The sequence below is a fragment of the Mus musculus genome, chromosome 4 (assembly GCF_000001635.26).
Source record: "Mus musculus strain C57BL/6J chromosome 4, GRCm38.p6 C57BL/6J".
NCBI classification, from domain to species: domain Eukaryota; kingdom Metazoa; phylum Chordata; class Mammalia; order Rodentia; family Muridae; genus Mus; species Mus musculus.
In genome coordinates, this window is record NC_000070.6 from 53382276 (window position 1) to 53404035 (window position 21760).

The window sequence follows — 21760 nt, forward strand, 5'->3', positions numbered from 1 at the left end:
ACTCAGATAAATGAGCACTCTTATATGAGGCTGAACTGTGGGTGGCAGATAGGCTATTTTGCTCTCTCTCTGTGTACTTTACCATGCCTCATTCTATTCCACCATCAAAGAAAGTGGTGCTACTGTGAGCAGGTCAGCTTTAATATCACATAGATCGCTGTAAGGCAAAGTGATGCTTTGAGTATGAAAGGTGGGGGCGGGGCGGGCTGAGGTTTCAGAATGCTTTCAGCTACATCTATTCTGATGTCCCTGCATGAGCTTCCTTTTTTTCCCTGGCTACTTGGGTAAAGAGGCCTGGGTCATTTGCCTCCCAGGAAGGATGGAGCAGAGTGGAGTGTGGAGAATGTCCCCAGGCCAGTCCAGCATGGCAAAATGCTTTCTTGTAATTACATAGGAGAGGCGCTGGGTGCAAGGTGGTAAGAGAAACTATGCAGAACAACTAAACTAGGAGACTCACAAGGCCTGAGAGTTATTTAATTCTCAATGGAGAGGTAGGTACCTTCTACGAGCTTCAAGCACAGAACCAATGTCATCACTTGTTATCTTGATGTTCCTTATAGTAGTGAAGTAAATGATTTCTGACAAGACAATCCCAAAGGCTACCCTGCAGGACTATGTTGTGTATTTAACCAAGCTGTATATGTAACCCAGTAATTGTCTACTCACTGAAGTTCCTCCCTCCCCTGTGTCTTCAGGGTTTCTCAGCGTAACTAGCCCTGGCTGTCCTGAACTCACTTTGTAGACCAGGTTGACCTCTAACTCACAGAGATCTGCCTGCCTCTGCCTTGGGTGCTGGGATTAAAGACACGCACCATCACAAATGGCCAATTTTCCTTTCTTTAAATATCTAGAAGCATCCCAGTCTTTTTTTTTTTTTCATGTTCTTTTAGGTGAATGTGTGTGTTGCCTACATGTTTGTCTGTGCACCGTGTGCATGTCGGGTACCCAGCAAAGCAGGTGTCAGATCCCCTGGGACTGGAGTTACGGAGAATTACGTGAGCCATCGTGCGATTACTGGGAACTGAACTCAGAATCTCTAGAAGAGCAGCCAGTGCTCATAAATGTTGAGTCATCTTTCCAGCCCCAGATATCTCATTATTTAAGGACTCAGAGTCAATTTTATCATCTGTGATTTTTTAATTTTAATTAAATGTTAATTTTTAATGTATCAGCTTGCTGGACCCAAAACATTTGAGCAAATGATATTCTGGCTGTTCCTGTGAGGGTGTTTTTGGGTGAGATGAACAATGAAATCAGTGAACTTTGAGTAAAACAGATTGCCCTCCATAATGTGAAGGTCAAGGGAAACAAACCCTCGTCTTTTAAAGCCAGCAGTCGACCTTCAGCTTTGAACTCCATGTCATACCAACACTCTGGGGTTTCCAGCCTGACACCTATCCTGTAGGATACACAGTGAGGTTTTGTCTCAATAAAAGAAGGGTCAGGGGGTTGTTCAATGAACTCTGGTATAGAGCAAACTAAGCCCTGAGCTGATCTCCAGCACAGCAGAGAGAGAGACATAGACAGAGAGAAGAAGAACAAAGGAAGGGAGCGAGGGAAGGAGGGAGGGAGGGAGGGAGGGAGGGAAGAAGGAAGGAAGGAAGGAAGGAAGGAAGGAAGGAAGGAAGGAAGGAAGGAAGGAAGGAAGAAAGGAAGCCATTTATAAATTGTAAGTTTGACTCAAATTCCAATTCTACAATCAGACAAACTATTTCCTGTTTCTTAGTCTCTGTCATGTGATAGGTAATATTGGGGTCTACCTCACAAGGTTGTCATGAGGAGGACATTCAAAAGTGCCTGGTCCCTCCTGCTTGACTTCTGAATGAATATTAAAAAACTGTCAAGTGAACATATGTTGTCCTGGTCCAGCATGAAACTGGATCAATAAACATAATCTCAATAATTCCCCCAAAATATAGCTCTTCAGGCCCTGCTAGTCTCTGAGGTGCTGGGCCTATGAAGTCAGAAGGCAGGGCTGTAAAGACGGAAGGCAGAGTTGTAAAGATGAAAGACAAGGCTGTAAAGACGCGGTTGAGCTTGCCTGGCTCACAGAAACCTTTAAGCCTTGTGTGGGGTACATGTGGGTCTATGCTCACCGCGGCAGGGGGGGGGACGGGGGGACTGGGGGGGTATTGAAGATAATTTTCTATGGAAACTGAAACAAGCTTTCTCTTCACCAGGACCTTCTCCAAGCTTCCAGGCTTCCAGGCTTCAGTCATGGGCCCTAGAGCTAACAGAGAGCTGGTTTCTGTACAATACTTCTGAGCTCCCAGCAAGCCTGGGTGAAAAATAAACTGGGCAGTGGAAGGTGCTGGTCTCCAATCAGCGATCTTCCCTGGTGGTCCCTGTTCCTTTTCCTGTCACTCATATGCCTTGCTGTGTGTGCTCATTTCTCCCTGTCACTAAGAGTTTTGGACGTAGGACTGTTGTGTTGAATGTTTGTTTACTTCCAAAGAAAAGAGACTCCTATACCAGGTTGGCATCAATATTTCCACAACTTCTACTTGCCCACATCTCAGAAAAGGTGGTTCACTCACAAGTACCTGTCTTATCAAAAGCAAACAGCAGAGGGCAGTATGGGTGCTCCTTTCTGGGACACAGTTCACTAGAGCCACAGTTGAGCGATGGGTTTTCTCTGGTTGCTTCAGAGAAATAAAGGAGGAAGACTCGCGAATGTGCCCATTTTCTGTTGTTGCACTGTATGCCTTGAAAAGACACCCCCTCCCCCCCATAGCTAATAGCTATGTAGGTCAGAAGTTCAGGGCTTGCACAATTGCATTCAGTGAGCATGCGTGGGTGTGGCTGCCTGGAAGGAGTGACCCAGGAAACTGTCATTCCACAGGGAACCGTAGGCATGGCTAGCCAACTCAACGGTGCCAGCTACTTCAGTCAAGAAAAACAAAAGGACGGGGTCCAAGTGCTACTGAAGACTGTAGGAGATCAGCTAAATTGGGGGTTTGCTGTGTTTACAAACTCTCCCCCAAGAGTTCCAGAAATGTGAGCTGAGAGAAAATTTTATTTGCTAGAGAACACAACTAAATGATAGCATGTGCCAGGTTCTGAGTTCAACACCCAACCCACTATGAGAAGAAAAAAAGGGGAAAGAGGAGGAAAGGAAGGGAAAGGGGAGGGAAGGGGAGGGAGGAGAAGGGAAGAAGGGAAGGAAGGAGAGAGAGAAGAGGAGGCAATTTAATTTTCTGTGACAAAATAGTATTGTCACACAGTGCGAAAGAGCGTTGGATTCATCAGTGTAGTTTTATTTCCTGATAATGATTAAGCAAAACAAAAACTTGTGACACTAGAATGTCTCTACTCTGTCCTGGACCCCTCAAGGCTACTCTTTCTTGTCCTGCCTAAGGTACTCTTGTAGGAAATGAACACCGTGGAACTTGAGAGCATCAAAGGCAGCCGCCCCTCCTCTGCCTTCAACTAAAGCAATCCACTTAAGCAAAACTGGACTTAGTGGCTCTATTCCAGTCTATTCCAGCATACAGCCTGAGACCCGTGCAGCCCATCTGCCTCTTCTTAGTCTCTAGCATGTTATATTTTGTTTTAAAGAGTAGAGGCAGCTGAAGGTAGGTCCGTGCTCCCTCATCATGGGGGACCTTTCTGACCACTTGTTTAAGGAGTCTGGAAGCCATACTCCTCTCCTGTCTGGTATTTAAGACTGTGGTTCTGAAGGTCCCAGTTGGGGAAGGAGTATGCTTACTGTATGCTTGGCTCCAGGATGTCAGAAGAATCCACGCATCTCTCCTGACTCATTGGGACCCAAGGTGCCAAGCAGCCACATGGAGAGCAGCTTGTAAATGGGTCCCTCGGAGAAAAGGAAGAGAGGATTCTCTTTCCACCCTTCTTGGTGACAGTCCCACTTACAGGACATGGCTGTTAATCTTCCATAGGAAGTAGATGCTAATTCGGGCAGAGAGTGAAGAAGATATTACAGTGAAAAAAAAATAACCTACTAGAAACTTTGTGGGGAAAGGCTTATTACTTTTGGGTAACTCTGAAACATTTCGTTGCCTGCTTGCTTCTGTGCCACCAGCTGGCTTCCCATGGACCATAAACCCTCCAGGCACATTTAGTGTAAAACTGGTATACGTCTTCACTCATTCACTCTGGTGGCCACAACTGGGACATGACTCCATAAAAAGAGGAAGAGTCCCAGGGCAGCCACCAAGTCACTCACTGATAGCTACCCATTACTTCCTCTCCGTGGATTGTGGCTGCACCCCTTACCTTCCTATCAGACCTGACTTTTTTTCTGTCTCGCCTTTATCTCTGTGTTTCCATTTGGCAACCAAGCGTTCGTGAGCCAACAGCGCAGTCTAGGCCACACGCCAGCTCAGAGCAAACATTTAAAATTCATTAAGTGAATCTAACACTTTCTGCTTTGCTTCCAAATCACCATGTTCTCTCAGTTGGACGGGCTTGATCTCTCCCTTAATTTAGCTGCTATTTTTCTCTAGATGCTATCCTTTTCTATCCAAGACTGGCCACACAGATAAAGATGGCGACGCTCTTTCTTTTTTTTTTTTTTTTTTTTTTTTTTTTTTTTTTTTTTTTTTCCATTTTTTATTAGGGATTTAGCTCATTTACATTTCCAATGCTATACCAAAAGTCCCCCTTACCCACCCACCCCCACTCCCCTACCCACCCACTCCCCCCCTTTGGCCCTGGCGTTCCCCTGTACCGGGGCACACAAAGTCTGCGTGTCCAATGGGCCTCTCTTTCCAGTGATGGCCGACTAGGCCATCTTTTGATACATATGCAGCTAGAGTCAAGAGCTCAGGGGTACTGGTTAGTTCATAATGTTGTTCCACCTATAGGGTTGCAGATCCCTTTAGCTCCTTGGGTACTTTCTCTAGCTCCTCCATTGGGAGCCCTGTGATCCATCCATTAGCTGACTGTGAGCATCCACTTCTGTGTTTGCTAGGCCCCGGCATAGTCTCACAAGAGACAGCTACATCTGGGTCCTTTCGATAAAATCTTGCTAGTATATGCAATGGTGTCAGCGTTTGGATGCTGATTATGGGGTGGATCCCTGGATATGGCAGTCTCTACATGGTCCATCCTTTCATCTCAGCTCCAAACTTTGTTTCTGTAACTCCTTCCATGGGTGTTTTGTTCCCACTTCTAAGGAGGGGCATAGTGTCCACACTTCAGTCTTCATTTTTCTTGAGTTTCATGTGTTTAGGAAATTGTATCTTATATCGTGGGTATCCTAGGTTTTGGGCTAGTATCCACTTATCAGTGAGTACATATTGTGTGAGTTCCTTTGTGATTGTGTTACCTCACTCAGGATGATGCTCTCCAGGTCCATCCATTTGGCTAGGAATTTCATAAATTCATTCTTTTTAATAGCTGAGTAGTACTCCATTGTGTAGATGTACCACATTTTCTGTATCCATTCCTCTGTTGAGGGGCATCTGGGTTCTTTCCAGTTTCTGGCTATTATAAATAAGGCTGCTATGAACATAGTGGAGCATGTGTCCTTCTTACCAGTTGGGGCTTCTTCTGGATATATGCCCAGGAGAGGTATTGCTGGATCCTCCGGTAGTACTATGTCCAATTTTCTGAGGAACCGCCAGACTGATTTCCAGAGTGGTTGTACAAGCCTGCAATCCCACCAACAATGGAGGAGTGTTCCTCTTTCTCCACATCCTCGCCAGCATCTGCTGTCACCTGAATTTTTGATCTTAGCCATTCTCACTGGTGTGAGGTGGAATCTCAGGGTTGTTTTGATTTGCATTTCCCTGATGATTAAGGATGTTGAACATTTTTTCAGGTGCTTCTCTGCCATTCGGTATTCCTCAGGTGAGAATTCTTTGTTCAGTTCTGAGCCCCATTTTTTAAGGGGGTTATTTGATTTTCTGAGGTCCACCTTCTTGAGTTCTTTATATATGTTGGATATTAGTCCCCTATCTGATTTAGGATAGGTAAAGATCCTTTCCCAGTCTGTTGGTGGTCTTTTTGTCTTATAGACAGTGTCTTTTGCCTTGCAGAAACTTTGGAGTTTCATTAGGTCCCATTTGTCAATTCTCGATCTTACAGCACAAGCCATTGCTGTTCTGTTCAGGAATTTTTCCCCTGTGCCCATATCTTCAAGGCTTTTCCCCACTTTCTCCTCTATAAGTTTCAGTGTCTCTGGTTTTATGTGAAGTTCCTTGATCCACTTAGATTTGACCTTAGTACAAGGAGATAAGTATGGATCGATTCGCATTCTTCTACATGATAACAACCAGTTGTGCCAGCACCAATTGTTGAAAATGCTGTCTTTCTTCCACTGGATGGTTTTGGCTCCCTTGTCGAAGATCAAGTGACCATAGGTGTGTGGGTTCATTTCTGGGTCTTCAATTCTATTCCATTGGTCCACTTGTCTGTCTCTATACCAGTACCATGCAGTTTTTATCACAATTGCTCTGTAGTAAAGCTTTAGGTCAGGCATGGTGATTCCACCAGAGGTTCTTTTATCCTTGAGAAGAGTTTTTGCTATCCTCGGTTTTTTGTTATTCCAGATGAATTTGCAAATTGCTCCTTCTAATTCGTTGAAGAATTGAGTTGGAATTTTAATGGGGATTGCATTGAATCTGTAGATTGCTTTTGGCAAGATAGCCATTTTTACAATGTTGGTCCTGCCAATCCATGAGCATGGGAGATCTTTCCATCTTCTGAGATCTTCTTTAATTTCTTTCTTCAGGGACTTGAAGTTTTTATCATACAGATCTTTCACTTCCTTCGTTAGAGTCACGCCGAGATATTTTATATTATTTGTGGCTATTGAGAAGGGTGTTGTTTCCCTAATTTCTTTCTCAGCCTGTTTATTCTTTGTGTAGAGAAAGGCCATTGACTTGTTTGAGTTAATTTTATATCCAGCTACTTCACCGAAGCTGTTTATCAGGTTTAGGAGTTCTCTGTTGGAATTTTTAGGGTCACTTATATATACTATCATATCATCTGCAAAAAGTGATATTTTGACTTCCTCTTTTCCAATTTGTATCCCCTTGATCTCCTTTTGTTGTCGAATTGCTCTGGCTAATACTTCAAGTACTATGTTGAAAAGGTAGGGAGAAAGTGGGCAGCCTTGTCTAGTCCCTGATTTTAGTAGGATTGCTTCCAGCTTCTCTCCATTTACTTTGATGTTGGCTACTGGTTTGCTGTAGATTGCTTTTATCATGTTTAGGTATTGGCCTTGAATTCCTGATCTTTCCAGAACTTTTATCATGAATGGGTGTTGGATCTTGTCAAATGCTTTTTCTGCATCTAACGAGATGATCATGTGGATTTTGTCTTTGAGTTTGTTTATATAATGGATTACATTGATGGATTTTCGTATATTAAACCATCCCTGCATCCCTGGAATAAAACCTACTTGGTCAGGATGGATGATTGCTTTAATGTGTTCTTGGATTCGGTTAGCGAGAATTTTATTAAGGATTTTTGCATCGATGTTCATAAGAGAAATTGGTCTGAAGTTCTCTATCTTTGTTGGATCTTTCTGTGGTTTAGGTATCAGAGTAATAGTGGCTTCATAAAATGAGTTGGGTAGAATACCTTCTACTTCTATCTTGTGAAAAAGTTTGTGCAGAACTGGAGTTAGATCTTCTTTGAAGGTCTGATAGAACTCTGCACTAAACCCGTCTGGTCCTGGGCTTTTTTTGGCTGGGAGACTATTAATAACTGCTTCTATTTCTTTAGGGGATATGGGACTGTTTAGAAGGTCAACTTGATCCTGATTCAACTTTGGTACCTGGTATCTGTCCAGAAATTTGTCTATTTCGTCCAGGTTTTCCAGTTTTGTTGAGTATAGCCTTTTGTAGAAGGATCTGATGGTGTTTTGGATTTCTTCAGGATCTGTTGTTATGTCTCCCTTTTCATTTCTGATTTTGTTAATTAGGATTTTGTCCCTGTGCCCTTTAGTGAGTCTAGCTAAGGGTTTATCTATCTTGTTGATTTTCTCAAAGAACCAACTCCTCGTTTGGTTAATTCTTTGAATAGTTCTTCTTGTTTCCACTTGGTTGATTTCACCCCTGAGTTTGATTATTTCCTGCCGTCTACTCCTCTTGGGTGAATTTGCTTCCTTTTTTTCTAGAGCTTTTAGATGTGTTGTCAAGCTGCTAGTATGTGCTCTCTCCCGTTTTTTCTTGAAGGCACTCATAGCTATGAGTTTCCCTCTTAGAAATGCTTTCATTGTGTCCCAAAGGTTTGGGTACGTTGTGGCTTCATTTTCATTAAACTCTAAAAAGTCTTTAATTTCTTTCTTTATTCCTTCCTTGACCAAGGTATCATTGAGAAGAGTGTTGTTCAGTTTCCATGTGAATGTTGGCTTTCTGTTATTTATTTTGTTATTGAAGATCAGCCTTAGTGCATGGTGATCTGATAGGATACATGGGACAATTTCAATATTTTTGAATCTGTTGAGGCCTGATTTGTGACCTATTATGTGGTCAATTTTGGAGAAGGTACCATGAGGTGCTGAGAAGAAGGTATATCCTTTTGTTTTAGGATAAAATGTTCTGTAGATATCTGTCAGATCCATTTGTTTCATCACTTCTGTTAGTTTCAGTGTGTCCCTGTTTAGTTTCTGTTTCCATGATCTGTCCATTGGTGAAAGTGGTGTGTTGAAGTCTCCCACTATTATTGTGTGAGGCGCAATGTGTGCTTTGAGCTTTACTAAAGTTTCTTTAGTGAATGTGGCTGCTCTTGTATTTGGAGCATAGATATTCAGAATTGAGAGTTCCTCTTGGAGGATTTTACCTTTGATGAGAATGAAGTGTCCCTCCTTGTCTTTTTTGATGACTTTGGGTTGGAAGTCAATCTTATCAGATATTAGGATGGCTACTCCTGCTTGTTTCTTCATACCATTTGCTTGGAAAATTGTTTTCCAGCCTTTCATTCTGAGGTAGTGTCTATCTTTTTCTCTGAGATGAGTTTCCTGTAAGCAGCAAAATGTTGGGTCTTGTTTGTGTAGCCAGTTTGTTAGTCTATGTCTTTTTATTGGCGAGTTGAGACCATTGATGTTAAGAGATATTAAGGAAAAGTAATTGTTGCTTCCTGTTATTTTAGTTGTTAAAGGTGGCATTCTGTTCTTGTGGCTGTCTTCTTTTAGGTTTGTTGAGGGATTACCTTCTTGTTTTTTCTAGGGCGTTGTTCCCGTTCTTGTATTGGTTTTTTTCTGTTATTATCCTTTGAAGGGCTGGATTCGTGGAGAGATAATGCGTGAATTTGGTTTTGTCGTGGAATACTTTGGTTTCTCCCTCTATGATAATTGAGAGTTTGGCTGGGTATAGTAGCCTGGGCTGCAGTTTGTGTTCTCTTAGTGTCTGTATAACATCTGTCCAGGCTCTTCTGGCTTTCATAGTCTCTGGTGAAAAATCTGGTGTAATTCTGATAGGCTTGCCTTTATATGTTACTTGACCTTTTTCCCTTACTGCTTTTAGTATTCTATCTTTATTTAGTGCATTTGATGTTCTGATTATTATGTGTCGGGAGGAATTTCTTTTCTGGTCCAGTCTATTTGGAGTTCTGTAGGCTTCTTGTATGTTCATATGCATCTCATTCTTTAGATTTGGGAAGTTTTCTTCAATAATTTTGTTGAAGATGTTTGCTGGACCTTTGAGTTGAAAATCTTCATTCTCATCCACTCCTATTATCCGTACGTTTGGTCTTCTTATTGTGTCCTGGATTTCCTGGATATTTTGAGTTAGGATCTTTTTGCATTTTCCATTTTCTTTGATTGTTGTGCCGATGTTCTCTATGGAATCTTCTGCACCTGAGATTCTCTCTTCCATCTCTTGTATTCTGTTGCTGATGCTCAAATCTATGGTTCCAGATTTCTTTCCTAGGGTTTCTATCTCTAGTGTTGCCTCGCTTTGAGTTTTCTTTATTGTGTCTACTTCCCTTTTTAGGTCTAGTATGGTTTTGTTCATTTCCATCACCTGTTTGTATGTTTTTTCCTCTTTTTCTGTAAGGACTTCTACCTGTTTGATTGTGTTTTCCTGTTTTTCTTTAAGGACTTGTAACTCTTTAGCAGTGTTCTCCTGTATTTCTTTAAGTGATTTATTAAAGTCCTTCTTGATGCCCTCTACCATCATCATGAGATATGCTTTTAAATCTAGGTCTAGGTTCTCAGGTGTGTTGGGGTTCCCTGGACTGGGCGAAGTGGGTGTGCTGGGTTCTGGTGATGGTGAGTGGTCTTGGTTCCTGTTAGTAAGATTCCTCCGTTTACCTTTCGCCATCTGGTAATCTCTGGAGTTAGTAGTTATAGTTGACTCTGTTTAGAGATTGTTCTTCTGGTGATTCTGTTACCGTCTATCAGCAGACCTGGGAGACAGATTCTCTCCTCTGAGTTTCAGTGCTCAGAGCACTCTCTGCTGGCAAGCTCTCTTACAGGGAAGGTGCGCAGATATCTTGTATTTGGACCTCCTCCTGGCCGAAGAAGAAGGCCCAAAACAGGACCTTTCTCAGACAGTGTGTTGCTTTGGCAGTTCCCAGGTGGTATAGACTCTCACCTAAGCAGACTAAATTCCTAAGTTCCTTGGAGTCCCGGGACCGAGATGGCGACCGCTGCTGCTGTGGCTTAGGCCGCCTCCCCAGCCGGGTGGGCACCTGTCCTCCGGTCCGGAAGGTGGCCGGCTGTCCCCGGCCCACACAGGGTGCTGCCTCAGCGCCTCTGTGCTTCTGCCTGTTCCAGAAGCTGTCAGGTTCTCTGGCGCACCCTCTCACCTGTTCAGACTAATTTCCTAAGTTCGGCGGGTCCCGGACCAAGATGGCGACCGCTGCTGCTGTGGCTTAGGCCGCCTCCCCAGCCGGGCGGGCACCTGTCCTCTAGGCGACGCTCTTTCAAAGACTGCGCTGCCCTTACATGTCACAAATCTGTAGCGATCTTATGCTTTTGCTTTTCTGAACCCACTTTTGAGAATATTTATACTTTAAATCCTTGCTCTCTTATTGCAAACAAATATTTCAGCCCTCTCTGACAAGTGGATTGTCAAAGCATAGGGCTATTTTCTGTCTAGATGGCAATATAAACTTCTGAGTGGCCAATCTTTATCAAGTTGCAGTTGCAGGAACTAATATTTGTGAAGCAGCCTTTCTTAAAGGATGTGCAGCTCACCCATTGCTCTGAGCTGTCAAAATGTTATCTTTGAATCAAATCAAACCATCAGAAAAAAATTGATTTGGCTTTTGCTAGTGGTATCTGGTGTTTTGACATTAGCCCACAAGGAGAGAAATTGTTTTTTAAGAGTCTATCAAAGTGTTGTTTGAGAGCTTTTTATAGACACATCAAAAGTTGTCATGAAGAGTTTTCTTGGGAATCATACAGCAAGAAGTTTCTCTCCATTTTCAGCTGTGGGAACTGGATTTGAGCTACTGAGCACTGTGAAAGAGGCCTCTGGATGTCTGGGAGAGTTCGCTGGAGAATCAGTGGTTCGCCTCAGCAAATACGTGGGACCTCAGAAGTTTGCATCCTAATCTTTTGGCATCACTCAAAGTTTGTCTTTGCTTCTATTTTTATTTTCTCAGGTATGCCTATATTCCTCACTCTGTCATGCCACAACGCTTCTGAATAGGTCAAACATCTCTGACAACCTATGGTAATCCAAGAACACACAGAGTACACACAGAGTATTCTCAAAATGCTAACACAGCCAGTCAGTGAAGTTGATTTAAAGAGAATTCTCTGTCTTCATTCTTTTTAAGGAGGGTGTGTGTGTGTGTGTGTGTGTGTGTGTTCATGTGTATGTGTGTGTATATGTTCATGTGTGTGTGTGTGTGTGTGTGTGTGTGTGTGTGTGTATGTTTGTGTGTGTGTGTGTGTATGTGTTCATGTATTTGTGTGTGTATGTGTGTGTGTGTGTGTGTGTGTCCCCACAGGTACGCACAGCAGCCAGAGGTATAATTCCCCCTGGACTGGAGCCACAGGTGGTTAAGAGCCCCCTGATGTGGGTGTTTGGAACCAAACTTAGTCCTGAACAAGAGCAGTAAGTGCTGCTCTTAACCACTGAGCACCAAATTCCTTTTTTTTTTTTTTTTTAACTTGCCATTTTGAAAACATTTAAGTAAAACCCCATATTTAAGAGCTATACATTCCTGTTACTAAAATTCCATTTCTTTGTTTATCTACTTTTCTTGGACTTCTCTGGAGTCTTCCTCTTGCCCGTACCCCATAAGAATCACCTAACACCTATCACCTAATCACCTTCCAGCAGTTGCCTTCTTCCCCTACACTCTTGCTACTATAACTTTTCTCTATCAAATATGTTTCCTCCCCTTTTGGACAAGGGAAGATTGAAAATGTGTCTGGCTACCAGATAATTAATTCTGGCTGGGGAAGAGAATCAGAAGACAAGCCTATGTTGGTCATTTGTCTCAGGCTAGCTAGATGGTCCAGCAGTTAAAGGCACTTGAAGTCAAAGTTGATGACTTGAGTTCAGTCCCCAGAACACATGAGGTAGAAGAGAACTGAGTCTCATAAACTGTCTTCTGGCCTCCACATGTTCTCTGTTACATTTGCCATGTCATACATGCACGTTTGTGCACAAGCACACACAATAAGTAAACACAAATTTTAAAATGCATCTCATCACGTAAAATAATTATTTCATTTTTTAAGTGTATCAGTGGCATTTAATGCCATGTTGCATGTGTCTACTGAGACCACACATCAAAAGTAAGTACTAAAGGAAGTAAGAGAGCCCTGAGTTCTTTAGAAGAAATTAAGAGAAGAAACGGGCTAAGAAAAGATGTGGCAAAGTGGGGAAATGATACTAGATATCAAGAAGTAACCACTAAGAAGAAAAAGGGTCAAACCAAAACTTCTTATTTTCCAAAAGTGTAACAACTAAGCCAGATGTAGTGACACATGTGTCCAGCTGTCATCCTAGCACTCGGGTAGCTGAGAGAGGAGGATCATGAAAAGTTCAAGGCCAGCTTGTCCTACAAAACCCAAGGGTTCCCGGCCAGCCAGGGTTACATAATGAGACCTTATCTCAAACAAACAAAGTAGAACAAACTGAGTGTCCAATGGTGGAATAATAATTAAGTAAATTAGGGGATGAAACCATGGCTCAATGGTTAAAGTATGCCCACTGTACAGCTTGAGAATCAGAGTTCTGATCTCTAGAACCTACATAAATATGGTGGGAGCACAAAATCCTGCCTGTAACTCCAACACTCGGGAAGTGGAAGCAGGAAACCACCGGAAGCAAGCTAGCTAGCTGAACTAGTCCTATGAGTGAGTGCTGGGTCCAAGGAGAAGCCATGACTCAATAAATAAAGTGGACTCCATCAAGAGAGAGTCCAAAGTCTACATCAGACCTCCATGCATATGCGTACCTACTTGTACAGTACTTGGCATGCACACAAACAGCAAAATACATAAAAACACACATGGATACACACATGCACACCCATCATATACAAGCATTTGAGAGAAAGAAATAATAATTAGGTAGATTATAATCTAGACACCCAACAGACACATGGTCATTAAGTGTCTATTCTCAACAGTATGTCACTACAAAGATAAAAGGGTTTGTAGTGTTTCCTGGGGGAGAATGGAATGGCTCATGGCATTGCAAAAGCTGAGAGATGCCCAAGGTGCTAGGCACTTTACAGCTTTTACCACATTTAGTTCTTAGACATGTCCTGGCAGGAGATTCTATTCTGTGTATTTTGCTATGGACTAACTATATTCGAGAGATTAAGCAAGTTAGCAAATATTACAGAGAGAGAGAGATGAGATTTGAGCTGAGCTCTGTCTTTAGGTACCACTCAAGCAGAGCAGCTCCGACAGGCTGCCTCCTTAGAGGCATCAGAGGCCAAGGTTCAGATGGGCCAATCAACTACTCCCTATTCAATGTATATGAGACAATGTATACAAAGATACAGTGCATCTGTTGATACAAGAGCAGAGGTGGCCCAAGGTGAGAGAATGGACTCTCGGCTGAACAAATTCCTATGGTATTGCAAGCTCCGTGCCTACAAAGTAGTTACAGAAAGCAGAGTGGGGTGTAGCACAACTTGAGGCATGTCCATAATGTCTCAAAGAGTCAGAAATGTTGGGGTAAAATTGTCAGATGTTCCAATTGGCTTACAGAAGCCAAAACTCTGGGCTTTATCTTTCTTTGGAAAATTTTCAGTACTTGTCATTGGATACAGACAAAAATGCCTGTTTTGGTATTTTGTTTTGTTTTGTTTTTCCTCTATGTGTGTTGTGCATGTGTGAGTGCATGTATATATACATAGTTTTATATGTGCGGGTATGAAAAAGCTGTGTAGGTGAAATGAATCTTCAGAGCGTCTAGGTGCCCCCTGCAGACTCTCGACTCTACACCAACCAATGGTGTGTCTTTAGGAACAGCAAACTCCGCAGGTCTGGCCCTCTGCACAGCTGCTCTGCCGGCTGAGACGGCTGAGACGGCACCCAGAGCTGAAGATGGGAAAGGGTTCTTCTCCCTTTGGATGAGCACTTGTCTCCATTTTCCTTCCCGGAATGATCTGATTGGTCCATCCCTTGGCTCTCCCTGATGAGTGCTTTGTTGGGTTCTGCTCAGCGGCATAGAGTGTGCCTCTCATCACAACCCCTTTTCTGGGAAAATAAATGACCAGCTCCCTGGAGTTGGGGATTTTTATGCGATGACTTTTCCTCCAGGAGATTTATTGCAGCAGCTTTGTGAGAGATTTGTAGTAAGTAGTGTTCAGGCTGTAGGTATTAAATCCTCAATGCCGGGGCTATAACTCTCCAGGCAGGAAACGATAGAAGACCTCAGTAGCTAATATTGCATTATGATGATACTGTCTCCTTGGAAATGATGGCATAGTCGCTGCTGCTGTCTTACTTAGGAAAGGCAAGCTTCAGATGTGCCTGAAGCATCCCCTCCTGGAACTACGTGAGAGCCAAGAGCACCTACACACAGGCAGGCAGGGAAGGGAGCTAATATTTACTGAACACTTCCCATACGCAAGGAGACCAGTGGTCAAAGAAATAAAGTACTTTCCCTAAGCTAAAAAAAATCACAAACCAAAACAAGTCTTATCTAATACTCCACCTATTGCTATTTTAGACGTGTAAAAAAACAAATGCCTAAAAGTTGGCAGAAAGGAATGCTCAATACACTCAGGGAGCATGCTCACGGTCATAGGAGTTTGAAGCATCTGGTCACACTGTGCATGAAGTCAGAAAGCAGACAAGAAGTGAGGCCAGGCTATAAAAACTCAAAGCCTATCACTAGTGACTCACTTCCTCAAAAAAAAAAAAAAAAAAAAAAAAAAAAAGAATTTACCTCTCAGGGTTCCACAATCCCACAATCCTCTAAAATGCTGCCACCATCTTCAGACCTATAAAGACATTCAAACCACAATACTGGCAGAGACACAGCCCTACTTAAGGGAGGCTGGAGTCCTCAGCAGTCAAGTGTCAAGTGCCGTGATGTCTTCTGTCACCCTGTACCTCAGAAATAGGCTCAATCACCACATGCTTATTAAACATACATACTAAGCCAGAAAGTCCAGGGTTCCCTTAAGTCTTACTTCTAAAACTTCCCCTGATGACTTGGCTTTTGTCCTTAAGAAGCAAACTGGCTGGGATTTTCTCACCCAAAGAACTGGCATTAGGCCACACCCCAGATGGCAGTTCTAACTGCCAATGTGGCTTTCCCCTCTCAGACATATATTCTAAAACATGAAAGGGGGGATTAAAAACAAAGACATCCAAACTGATAGCTACTTTAAAGCAGAGCTGGGGTTACGGTTGTGGCCTAGCTGGGAGAGTGCTTGCTAGCATGCAGGAGGGTCTCATTTCCTCCCTGGGCTAACACTGGCCATATTAGTCCATAACTGTAATCCTGGCACTGGGAGGCAGACGCAGGAGGCTGAGCTCAAGGTTACCTTGGGTAGTACAACACACGAGGCAAGCCTGGGATAAGTGAGACCTTGTCTCAGAAGGGAAAATACTTTTCAAAAGGAAAACAGGACAGAGCTCCAGCTTTGAGAGCCAGAGAAATCTGCTGAGCCTGGTTGAGATCCCAGTCAAGGCAGGTCCAGAGGAAGAGGGGCCGAAAACTGTCTGTCTGGGTAGCAGAATGGTCTTTAGATATTCAAGATGTTATGTGTGGTCATGGGCTACACATTTTACAGATGGCCGTTCGAGGTTTAAATACTCGTTTCCCACCTTCTCTCTGCAACAGTCAATTAAGCCTTTTTTCAGAGAGGAGTGGACGGGCCCTGCGCTGCTAGGCTGGAAACAATGTTGACTTCTGGGAGAGAATGTGGTCTGCCTTGCTCTCAGCTCCTCAAGCAACCTGTTGACGAGCTTAAAATTACTGGAACCCTGTGCTGCACAACGAGTGTTCTTGGGAGTTTTAATGATCGAAGTGAATGAACATGTTTCAAAATTTTGAAACGTGCTTGAGAAGAATAATTACCTTAAAGTGTTTCATAAATTGTTGCTAGGAGACCACACCAAGATGGGCTTTTTTTTTTTTTTCACGTACAACTTGAAGTTCAACTGGCAGGAAATTTTCCCATTCAAAATGCAGATAAGCAAGTGGAACAGTTTAAAAAGAAAAGTAGAAAGATAAAAAGCTGCTGGCTACTAAAGAAGATCTACCCAAACAAAGCATAGGAGGCAAAATAATGAGGACAGTGGCTAGGTTTGCCTGCCAGCTCTTACTGGTTACATGATCTTGGGTGATCCTCTGCATGTCGTGTGTGTGTGTGTGTGTGTGTGTGTGTGTGTGTGTGTGTGTGTGTGCGAGAGAGAGAGAGAGAGAGAGAGAGAGAGAGAGAGAGAGAGAGAGAGTGCCTGTGTAAGTGTCTGTGTGTCTATACATGTGTGTCTGTCTGTCTGACTGTGTGTGTGTTTCTGTGCATCTATGTGTGTGTATCTATGTGTCTGTGTATGTGTCTGTATATGTGCCTGTCTGTCTGTCTGCCTATGTGGGTGCCTGTATGTGGGTGTGTCCATGTGTGTGTCTGTGTGTGTATGTGTATCTGTGTGTGTCTGTGTGTGTCTGTGTGTCAATGTGTGTGTGTGTGAGTGTATGTCTGAGTATGTGTGTGTATCTATGTATGTTTATGTGTTTGTGTATGTGTCTGTATGTGTTTCTGTCTGTCTGCCTACCTATGTGAGTGTGTCTGTGCATGTGTCTATGTATATGTGAGTGTGTCTTTGTGTGTGTGCATGTATGTGTGTGTGTGTTTCTTTTCCTGACCAAACAGAGCTCAAGGAAGCAAGTTGGTTTCAGCTTGCAGTGCAAAGCATAGTACATCAAGTGAGGTAAGCCAAGGTAGCAGAAGCTTGGCACAGCTGACCCCATCCCGTCTGCAGCCAGGAAGAAGAGAGCAACAAGAGCTTGGCTCCATTTCTCCTCTTTACTCAGCCCATGGAATGGTGCCATGCACAGTGGACAGGTCTAGATATCCCCTAGCAGGTAGATCCTAAGTGACTGGATCTACCCACCTCATTTTTTGAGATGGAATCTCTCACTCTCACTGGCCTTGAGCTCACAGATCCAGCTAGGCTGAGTGGCCTGTGAGGCCCAAGAACCTGCCTACCTGTCTACCCAGCACTGTGAGTGCTAGTGGGTGTCTCTGTGCTTGGCTTTCTGCATGGTTCTAGGGATTGAACCAGGGTCCTCATGCTTGCTTAGCAAGCACTTTAAGGACTGAACTGTCTTCCCCGGTTCGATTTTCATTTTCTTCTATTTCTCATCTGAAATGGGGATATCAACAGCTTGCTAAGGATGGAGATACAGAACGGGTGGATGTACCCAGCACAGTGCCTAAGTGTTTTGGTTATTTAATTATGTATACATATTTGTTCCAACACATCCATTTCCCGGCATGGTCTGCCCACCCTGCCTTTCCCAGCAGCTCCTGCTTGTAGCTGCTTTCATTGGGAAAGAACTCCACTAAAGCTCAAGCAAGCATCGAAAGGAAAGTGATCAAGTTACTGCCCTGGAAAGTCCACAGGTGGGTCCTGCAGTGAGCACTCTGAAGGGCAGAGCAGAACACACCCAAAACTGTCCCACTAACTCTTGGGAAGGTGGGATGTTTACCCCGTAAACAGTTAACAGTTGCTCCCGGTCTTTCTGAAGTCACTAACACGTCCACAGTGTCTGGAATGGGGGTTGGGGGGACCTCAGACAAAGACGCAGAGGACCACAGGCATGTCAGCCAGGGAATTAGGATGGCCTTCTGTGGCTGTGTGTAAGTATGAGCGTAATCCAAACAGTCACGGCAGAGGTAAGCAATACAATTTTCTGTTCTTGGAATTCAACAACACAAAATGAATTACTAAAAAGATCTGAAGTGAAATAGAAACAGGTACTCTGTAAAGATTGCTGAATCTTAGGGGGATTCACAAGAGAAGAAGCCTAGCCAGCTCCCTCAGGTTGTCCTCTAAGCTCCATACTGGCCTCCACCACACATACAAAGTAAATAAATAAAATGCAATTTAAAATTCCTAAACAGACAAAAAAAAAAACTGGTTTCAAGGACAAGTAATATTTTTTTATATACTTTCAATCAATAAAAAAAGCTAAGGAATTTGGTCACAGACTCCTTATTTCTGTAAGTCATATATGGATAAGCATATATTCTTGGTCTATGGAAACCCTTTGTTGATCAATGTTTAAGGAATCCCAGCATTTTCTGGGGTTGACTTATGATGGCTGGACTTTAGGCCTCAAGCAATAAAATTCAAGAACTGATGCATATTTGTCTTTTAGATTTATTTGTTCACTTTGTACATTTTGCAGAGAGGGTAGCTTTGAGCCACAGCACACATGTGTGCAGGTCAGAGGACAACTTTCAGGAATCTGTCCTCTTCTACCATGTGGGTCTTGGAAATCAAATTCAGGCCATGTGGCCTGGCAGCAGATGCCTTACCCACTAAGAAATCTCACTGGCCCCCAGGTCTGTACTGGGGAATCAACTTTCTAGAACCTTTGGCTCAGTGGTAGAGCACATGCCTCAGACACACGAAGACCTAGGTTTAATCTCTTGTATGGTTTTTTAAAGGCTAGGGAGTGGAAAGGAAATTGCATCCCTGTCAGGGCAAAACACCGCTCTCACTGCAAAGGAAGTAAGAGGTCATTTTTCCTGAGCCAATTATGTGGGACCATGACCTGGGAATACAGATTCAGATTGTTCTGAATGACATGTTCCACTGTGGAAGTAGTCACAGAACAAAGTCACAAGATCTACGTGTTGGTCGGGCAGCAGGACAGTCACAGAGAAGGAAAGAAGCCTCTGGTAGCAGCTTTCTATATCTTCCAATGATGTCCTCGGTCTTTATGTTTGTAGAAGCCAATGATATGCTAAATCAATACATTTGAAAAGGTCTTACATGAATGTGGAAAAGATGTTAGGTCCGTAACAGACATTGCTCATAAACGGTCAGAAGAAGGGCTAAAGATAGCCCATGATAATTTTGGCTCTCTATCTGCAATGTTCCAACTCTCCACTTCGGGAAGTGCTAGATGATCAATCAGTCTGCAGAATTTCCAAAAGACTTCAGCTCACAGGGCTCTGAGTGGGTCAGAAAGGAAATAGGCCAGCTGGCTTTCTACTTCGCTGGTTGTCCCTGTCCCATCTGACGGCTGTCCATCATCTGCATCACCAGTAAGACAGGCGGGGCTCTGACTTGACACTCATGGCCATGAAGAAGAAAACTATTCTCAGCATATCTCCTCCCCACCAGGCTTTAACCTCACCATGATGTTCCCTGTAAGAGTCAAAATGCTGATGTTGATGAAAGGAGGCAGGAGATTGAGGGAGGACCGGGAGATGGACAAAGAGAATGCCATAATCATCAGAGGTTACCTCAATGGCCCCACTTCATTAACCCTTTAAAGACCCTGTTTCCAAACACGTTTGCATCCTAGGCTCCTAGAAATCAGGACTTTAATGTAGGAATTTGGAAAAGGATTTGGTCTAACTCACCCTCATCATTTGATTCCAGAAGACCACTTCTTGTTCTGTTTCCTGAGCAGCTGACCACGCCAAAAGGACAGTGCCTGGGTAAATCCAGGGTACGTGGAAATCACACTCTGAGTCATGGCAATATGCCAAGTAAGGTTTTCCATGCAGTTACTGTCAGTGAGAGGTCCAGCTAAGGGGCTCCCTAGCATCCTAGTTCAAAATTGGAAGAAAGATCCTTGGCAGGATGTGAGGTGAAGAAGTGGCTTTTCTGCACATATCTGGGTCCTATTAGGCTCATAGTTGTGATGTTTTCAGAGAGGTTTTTGTTATCTCCTTCCTTCCCTCTGTGTGTGTGTGTGTGTGTGTGTGTGTGTGTGTGTGTGTGTGTGTGTGTGTGTGTGTATGTGTGTGTGTGCGTGCGCGCTTGAGCATGCTAGTGCATGTGCTTGTTTGTTTGTTTGTTTGTTTGTTTCAAAACAGGGTTTCTCTAAGTAGCCTTCCCTGGCTCTCTTAGAACTAGCTACTTAGATCAGGCTATCCTCTAACTCCCATTTACCTGCCTCTACCTCCGGAGTGCTGCAATTAAGCTCTTTCTTATGTTTTCTATGTTTTTATTCTTCCCCTCCCCCAAATCTACAAACATCTTTTTCTAAAGCCAGAGCAATTGCATTGTGTGCCTCATGTCTCTGTTTTTCTTTCACTTCTTTACCTAACGTTACAAAGGCTGCCCCAGCATTCACAATCCCCATCCATTTCTACTCCATTTTTCTTCTCCTAAATTTTGAAATCCACTAGTCATTTGGGGTGTGTGTGTGTGTGTGTGTGTGTGTGTGTGTGTGTGTGTTTATGGCTGACTCTCTCCAATTGTTCATTCCATAATAAGTTTATAAATCCACCAAATTGTTTCTATGATCCCAGACAGCTCAAAAACGTGCTAATCATGCAGATATAAAACTGCAGGTCTTTTCAGATGATGTTAATATAGTGCAGAGACCAGAGTCAGAAACAGATATGACACAGACAAGTGAATGCTTTGAGAGCTCAAACAGGGTGTCACATAAGTCAGGGAGGTCTTTTTTTAATTGATGTTTATAGAGTGTGTGTGTGTGTGTGTGTGTGTGTGTGTGTGTGTGTGTGTGTGTTCGTGTGCGTGGGTGTATACCACATAGCACAAGTGTAGATCAGAAGACAGTTGGGGGGTGGGGGGTTTATTCTCACCTTCACCTCACTGAGCCACAGCTTCTCGTGTTTCTGCCCTCTTGGGTACACAGGCAAGCTGGCCCACTCACTCCTTCCAGATTATTCTTTGTCTTCGCCTTGCATCTCACCGTAAGAGTGCTGCCATTACAGATATGTACCGCGGCATCTGGCTTTTCCACCGGTTACAGAGATCAGATCGAGGTCATCGGGCTTGCCCAGCAAGTTTTACCTGCCGAACCCAACCCTCAGGGAGGTCTTCAAGCCAGAAAATAATTTTCATAACTTTCACCAGCTTCAAATTATCCCTTAGTTTCCCAGTCCCGTCAAGTGAAGTCCAGACTCAAGTAGTTAACATTTGCTCTGCTTCAATCTCTTACACGCGTTCGCGACCGGCCAGGAAAGACGCAACAAACCGGAATCTTCTGCGGCAAAAGCTTTATTGCTTACATCTTCAGGAGCCAGAGAGCAAGAGAGCAAGAGTGCAAGAGTGCAAGAGCAAGAGCTTTATTGCTTACATCTTTAGGAGCCAGAGAGCAAGAGAGCAAGAGCAAGAGTGCAAGAGAGCAAGAGAGCAAGAGTGCAAGCGCTTTATTGCTTACATCTTTAGGAGCCAGAGCACAAGAGAGCAAGAGAG

The 21760-nt window shown here is 43.5% G+C and overlaps 1 long non-coding RNA gene across 3 annotated transcripts in view; it reads right to left on the reverse strand.

Annotated features, from left to right (window-relative positions):
• Positions 1–21550, reverse strand: part of Gm12496 — a 55411-nt gene extending 33861 nt beyond the window's left edge. For 2 of the 3 annotated variants that reach the window (XR_881282.1, XR_390569.2), the window contains exons 1-2: positions 21145–21550; positions 19948–20021 (exon numbers count right to left, since the gene is read on the reverse strand). This is a non-coding gene — a long non-coding RNA (predicted gene 12496). Of the gene's footprint in view, positions 1–18677; positions 19730–19947; positions 20022–21144 lie in introns of those variants that run through there. The other variant, XR_390570.2, reaches the window with a different exon arrangement.
• Between the last annotated feature and the right edge of the window lie 210 nt (positions 21551–21760).